Source organism: Vulpes lagopus, unplaced genomic scaffold, assembly GCF_018345385.1.
Source record: "Vulpes lagopus strain Blue_001 unplaced genomic scaffold, ASM1834538v1 ctg1250, whole genome shotgun sequence".
Classification (NCBI taxonomy): Eukaryota; Metazoa; Chordata; class Mammalia; order Carnivora; family Canidae; genus Vulpes; species Vulpes lagopus.
Genome location: NW_024570486.1, coordinates 4,049 through 11,646, shown reverse-complemented (window position 1 = coordinate 11,646; position 7,598 = coordinate 4,049). Strand labels below are relative to the sequence as shown.

Here is a 7,598-nt window from a genome sequence, read left to right as displayed (position 1 = left end):
AAGGTGTAAAATAGAATTAAAATGTCAAAGTCAGCTTTATAATTAAAAAAGCAACTTACAATATGACAAATGACATATTCATTACAATTTGCTTCTCAGAAAACTAGAGGTTACCAATTAAAAACCTAAGTTTAAGTCTCTTATTTAAGTTTCCAAAAGCTGTTAAGGAACTCTTCCAAAAATCATCCAGATATATGTTTTCATCATATTTTCAGTCATAGTTTCACTTTTTTAAAGAGATAGTTATATTTGGCTATCAGAAATGCTATCTGAAACATATCCCTAACTTATTTAATGTTACATGTCATTGTTTTCCATTATGATATGCCATAAGGAAATATTTAGTGCCAGGTTGAGTACTCAGGAAAAATTATAAATACACACTTGGCAAAGTTCCTGGGTTAATGATCTATGGGGTAAATACCCAAACACCTCACGTTAAGCAAACTATTTAAAATATCTTTGTAGTGAAATTAAAAAAAAAACATGTTATTGTTAAAAAGATTTATGAAAATCACATGGGATACTACTCAATAATTATCAAATAAACCACTAAAGTTTACCGTATGCTTTTGCAAAAGATCTACTTGTGTAAAGTTTCTGAGCATGTTTGTACCACATTGTGCTAAATTATCATCCTGAAAAAACTCAGAAAGTTCCTCAAATAAATGATTCTATACATATTATGTTTCATTAAAGGTATCCAATATGTCACATAAAGCTATTGCTTTGGACACATATGTTATAAAAAATACCAAAATGGTAGGAGAACTTAACATTTCTTTCCATATCCACAAAACTTCTTTTCTTTTCTTTTTTTTTCCATTTTTGAGATATTTGACAAGATTTACTGTAGTATAATATGTCTTATCTCCTACATTGAACTTGAAGCTATAAAAAGTTGCAATAAAGGCAGGGTAAGTCCTTATACCTCTTCTAGGTGGACTGGGCTTATTATTATTATTATGCTGTGAAGGATAACCATGTTAGTCCTCTAGGTTTACATTAGCTTTCCTTCCTCATTTGAAAAGGAACTTGTCTATGCTATTTTTTGATTAACTATCTTCTAATTAATCCAAATAGTCTTTGCACTGCCACTCTGAAAATTCCAAAAATTCTTCAATTTAATCCATGTTTAAGTACCTGTGAGAGAGGAGGGAAGAGCAAGATGGTGGAAGAGTTGGGGCCCTCAACTCACCTGGCCTGACAAACTTACCTAGATGAATTTCAAAACATCCTGAACACCTACTTATTCGACCTGAGATTCAAAGAGAGAATAGCTGGTATGCTACAGAGAGAAAAGTTTTGGCTTTCTAAAAGATAGAAAGGCTAAATAAATAAATAAAAATAAAGTTGGGAGGGGCACTAAGAGGAGCACAGCTCTCACTGAGCCCGGCACCTGGCAGGGGATGGGGCATCTCCCCCAGGCACAGACACCTGAGAATCAGCACCGCAGGCCCCTCCCCCAGAAGACCAGCTGGAAGAACTGGGGAAGAGCAAGTTTATTGACCAAGCAGCACTGAAATCTCCATGACTGAGGGAAAATCAAGGGAAAATAGAATCTAGAACTAGAGGGCCCCTTTTTCCCCCCTTTTCCATTATGACTCATTTTCATATTAGACTAAAAATTTCCAGTATTTTTTCTCTTTTCCCACCTTAACTATAATATTTTACCACCTCTTCATTTTTAAGTTTTTTTCCTTTTTGACTTTCATATTTCTACAATTGTATGTCTTAGATGTATTTTTCACTTCTGGATTCCCTTCAACATAATTTAATTTTGGGAGATATATGAGTTATGGGTTTTTGTTTCTTGCTTTTTCTGCCTCGTTTTGTTTTACAATGGTGTAAGTTAATACCTTTTAACACACGTCAACATACACCCAGAAACAAGTGGAATAATGTGCTGATTCATTCTGTGAGATTATATTCTCTCTTCCTTCCCATTCTGCACCCCCCTCTTTTATCTTGTTTATGTTTTGGTGTTCAAAACACCAAAACACCACCTAAATTTTTTAAATTTAGGATAAATTCAAATAAATTTAGGATAGAGCATGCTCTAACATACAGAAAAATATACACTCAAAACCAAGAGGATTACCCTCTAGGTCCCCTCAGGTAGACTACATTATCTCCACTGTCATTTATTCACCACCACCATCCCCCGCTGCCCCCCTGCCTTTTTTCTCTTTTTTACTTTTTTTTCTATTTTCCTTTTTTTTTCTTATTCTCTGTGGTTTTTGACCTTTTATTTTTACTAATTTGTTTTAAAATTTGTTTTTCACTTTAGTGATCCTTTTGTTTTATGTTGCTCTGTTTTTTTTATTATTTTTATTTATTTATTTTTATTTTTTTGGTCTCTGACCTCTTCGGAATCATCTAGGGTATATTTTACTTAGGGTGTGGTTGATATTTTTGTTTCAGCCCACTCATACAGCCACTCTGCACTGGACAAAGTAACTAGAAGGATTCACCAAAAAAGGAAGAACCAGTAATAGTACTCTCTGTAACAGAGTTACAGAATTTGGATTTAAATCCGATGTCAAAAAGTCAATTCAGAAGTACAAATACAAAGCTACAGGTGGCTCTGGAAAAAAGCCTAAAGACTCTAGAGACTTTGTTATTGCAGAAGTGAGATCTAATCAGGCCTAAATTAAAAAGAGACTAAATGAGATGCAATCCAAACTGGATTTCCTAACTGCTAGGGTTAATGAGGTGGAAGAGAGAATGGGTGACATAGAAGACAAGTTGATGGTAAGGAAGAAAGCTGAGGAAAAAAGAGAAAAACAATTAAGAGCCAATGAAGAAAGGGTTAGGGAAATAAATGATAGCTTGATAAGGAAGAATTTACATATAATTTGACTCCAGAAGAGACTGAGAGATAGATAGGACCACAAAGTATATTTGAACAAACCATAGCTGAGAACTTCCCTAATTTGGGGAGGGAAACAAGCATTCAGATCCAAGAGTTAGAGATGACCCCCCCCCAATCAATACAAACCATTCCACACCTCACATTTAATAGTAAAGCTTGCAAATTTCAAAGATTAAGAGAAAATTCTTTTTTTGATAATAAATTTATTTTTATTGGTGTTCAATTTACCAACATACAGAATAACACCCAGTGCTCATCCCGTCAAGTGCCCCCCTCAGTGCCCATCACCCATTCACCCCCACCCCCCCACCCTCCTCCCCTTCCACCACCCCTAGTTCATTTCCTAGAGTTAGGAGTCTTTATGTTCTGTCTCCCTTTCTGATATTTCCCACACATTTAAGAGAAAGTTCTTAATGCAGCATGAGACAAGAGATTCTTAATTTATATGGGGAGAAATACCAGATTAACAGCAGACCTCTCCACAGAGACCGGTCAGGCCAGAAAGGGCTGGCAGGATATATTCACGGTCCTAAATAAGAAGACTTCCATTCAGAATAGGAGAGAAAAAGAGCTTCCAGAATAGGCAGAAACTGAAAGACTATGTGACCACCAAACCATCTCTACAATAAATATTAAAGGGGACCCTGTAGAAGAAAGAGGGAGTTCAAGGAAATAATCCACAAAAACAGGGACAGAATAGGTATTACGATAACACTATAAATTCATATCTTTCAATAGTTACTCTGAATGTGAATGGGCTAAATGATCCCATCAAAAGACACAGGGTATCAGACTGGATAAAAAAGAAAGTCCCATCTATTTGCTGTCTTACAAAAGACTCATTTTAGACCTAAGGACACTTCCAGCCTGTAAATGAAGGAGTGGAAAACCATCTACCATTCAGATGCTCCTCAAAGGAAAGCTGGGGTAGCAATCCTCAAATCAGACCAATTAAAGTTTATCTCAAAGACTGTAGTAAGAGATGAAGACAGACACTATATCATACTTAAAGGATCAATCCAGCAAGAAGACCTACCAATCATGAATATGTATGCTCTTAATGTGGGAGATGCCAAGTATATCAATTAATAATGCCAAGTATAGCAATTAATAACCAAAGTAAAGAGATACTTAGAAAATAATACACTAGACTCGTGGGCCTTGGCGATCCGTGGGGTGCACCTGCGCAGCTGTGGATGCCGCAGGTTTTTGAAACATGAATTGTTCACTCTTCTTGTCTGCCCTTTGCTTGTGAATAGCCTCAGCAGCTCCAAAACTCGATCAAAGCTTAAATGCACAATGGTACCAGTGGAAGGCAATGCACAGATTATATGGCATGAATGAAGAAGGATAGAGGAGAGCAGTGTGGGAGAATATGAAAATGATTGAACTGCATAATGGAGAATATAGCCAAGGGAAACATGGCTTCACAATGGCGATGAATACCTTTGGTGACATGACCAATGAAGAATTCAGGCAGGTGATGAATGACTTTCCAAACCAGAAGCACAAGAAAGGGAAAGTGTTCCAAGAACCTATCTTTGCTGAGATCCCCAAATCTGTGGACTGGAGAGAGAAAGGCTACGTAACTCCTGTGCAGAATCAGGGTCAGTGTGGTTCTTGTTGGACTTTTAGTGCAACTGGTGCCCTCAAAAGACAGATGTTCCGGAAAACAGGCAAACTTGTGCCACTGAGTGAGCAGAACCTGGTGGACTGCTCTAAGGCTCAAGGCAATGAGGGCTGCAGTGGTGGCCTGATGGATAACGCCTTTCATCATGTTAAAGACAATGGAGGCCTGGATTCAGAGGAATCTTATCCATATCTTGGAAAGGACATAGAGACCTGTAACGACAAGACTGAGTGTTCTGCTGCTAATGACACTGGCTTCATGGACCTCCCTCAATGGGAAAAGACCCTAATGAAGGCAGTGGCAACTCTAGGGCCCATCTCTGTTGCTACTGATGCAGGCATTTCCAGGGCTACAAGTCAGGCATTTATTTTGATCCAGACTGCAGCAGCAAAGATCTAGATCATGGTGTTCTGGTGGCTGGCTATGGCTTTGAAGGAACAGATTCAAATAATAAGTTTTGGATTATCAAGAACAGTTGGGGTCCAGAATGGGGCTGGAATGGCTATATAAAAATGGCCTAAGACCAGAACAACCATTGTAGAATTGCCACAGCAACCAGCTATCCCATTGTGTGAGCTGATGGACCACAAGATTAGAGGACTTGAGGATAGCACATCTGGAGGAAGTTTACCTTAAAATTGACCATACTCTTATTGTGTAAGATAAGACACTTGAATCATTGAGAATCCAAGTTGTGATTTGAATTCTGTGATATTTTTATCAGGGTAAACATCACCACTGCTTTCATTACTGTTATATATGGCTTTATAATGTTGAACACTTATTACTTAATTCTAAAATTTTTGACTTCTTATTTTTTCAAAGGATATATAAACTTTACCTTTTCAAATAAATTTTAATTCAATAAGTAGAGGAAGAAAAAAATAAAATAATACACTAATCGTAGGAGACTTCAACACAGTACTTGTCAGTAAATATCAGATCTTCTAAGCATGACATCACCAAAGAAACAAGGGCCTTAAATTATACACTGGACCAGATGGATTTCACAGATGTTTACAGAACTTTCTAACTGAACACAACTGAATACACATTCTTCCCAAGTGCACATGGAACTTTCTCCAGAATAGACCACACACTAGGTCACAAATGAGGTCTCAACCGATACCAAAAGATAGGATTGCCCCCCTGCATATTTTCAGACCACAATGCTTTGAAACTAGAACTCAGTCATAAGAAGAAATTTGGAAGAAATTCAAACACATGGAGGTTAAAGAGCATCCTACTAAAAGATGAATGGGTCAACCAGGAAATTAGAGAAGAATCTATGGATTCAGGGAAACTAATGAAAATGCAGATACAACCATTCAAAAAATTTGGGATACAGCAAAGAGGTCCCAAGAAGGAAATACATCTCAATACAAGCCTCCTTCAAAAAATTGGAAATAACTCAAATACACAAGCTAAACTTGCACCTAAATGAACTGGAGAAAGAACAGCACATAAAGCCTACACCAAGCAGAAGAGGGGAGATAATAAAGATTCAAGCAGAACTCAATGAAACAGAGACCAGAAGAACTGCAGAACAGATAAAAAAAGAAAAACAGGAGTTGGTTCTTTGAAAGAATTAATAAGATAGATAAACCCTTAGCCAGCCTTATGAAAAAGAAAAAAAAAAAAACCTCAAGGTAATAAACTCACAAAAGAAAGAGGAGAGATCAGAACCATACCAAGGAAATACAAAAAATTAAAAACATTTTATGAGCAGCTATAAGCCAATAAATTAGGCAATCTAGAAGAATTGGATGCAGTTCTGGAAAAATCACAAATGACCAAAACTAGAACAAAACGAAATAGAAAACCTGAACAGGCCAATAACCAGCGAGGAAATTGAAGCAGTTATCAAAAACCTGCCAAGTCGCAAAATTCCAGGGCCAGATGGCTTCCGAGGGGAAGTCTATCAAATGTTTAAAGAGGAAATAATATTCTACTAAAGCTGTTCTGAAGGATAAAAAGGGATGGAATACTTCAAAATTTGTTCTAACAGGCCAGCATCACCTTGATTCCAAAACCAAAGACCGCACCAAAAAGGACAATTATAGAACAATATCCCTGATGAACATGGATGCAAAATTTCTCAACAAGATACTAGCCAATAGGATCCAATAGTACATTAAGAGGATTATTCACCATGACCAAGTGGGATTTATCCCTGAGATGCAAGGTTGGTTTAACACTCATAAAGCAATCAACGTGATTGATCATATCAACAAGAGAAAAAACAAGAACCATATGATCCTCAATAGATGCAGAGAAAGCATTTGACAAAATACAGCATCTATTCCTGATCAAAACTCTGCAGAGTGTAGGGATAGAGGGAACATTCCTCAGCATCTTAAAAGTCATCTATGAAAAGCCCACAGCAAATATCATTCAATGGAAAAACACTGGGAGCCTTTCCACAAGATCAGGAACACAACAGGGATGTCCACTGTCACCACGGCTATTCAACACATAGTACTAGAAGTCCTAGCCTCAGCAACCAGACAACAAAAAGAAATCAAAGGCATTCAAATTGGTAAAGAAGTCAAACTCTCCCTCTTTGCAGACGACATGATACTTACTGTACACAGAAAACCCAGAAGATCCACCCCAAGATTGCTAGAACTCATACAGCAATTCAGTAATGTGGCAGGAGACAAACATCAATGCATAGCAATCAGTGGCATTTCTCTACACTATCAATGAGACTGAAGAAAGAGAAATTAAGGAGTCAATCCCATTTACACTTGCACTCAATAGCATAAGACACCTAGGAATAAACCTAACCAAAGTGATGCCCTAAAAACTACAGAACACTTCTGAAAGAATTTGAGGAAGACACAAAGAGATGGAAAAATATTCCATGCTCATGGATTGGCAGAATTAATACTGTGAAAATGTCAATGCTACCCAGGAAAATTTACACATTCAAAGGAATCCCTATCAAAATACCACGGACTTTCTTCAGAGAGTTGGAAAAAATCATCTTAAGATTTGTATGGAATCAGAAAAGACAGCGGGGGGAATATTGAAAAAGAAAACCAGAGCCGGGGGCATCACCATGCCGGGTTTCAAGCTGTACTACACAGC

At 37.3% G+C, this 7,598-nt stretch overlaps 1 pseudogene; it reads left to right on the top strand.

Moving 5' to 3' along the window:
- Positions 1 to 3,954: 3,954 nt before the first annotated feature.
- On the top strand, positions 3,955 to 5,556 carry LOC121483799 (annotated as a pseudogene).
- Positions 5,557 to 7,598: the final 2,042 nt, after the last annotated feature.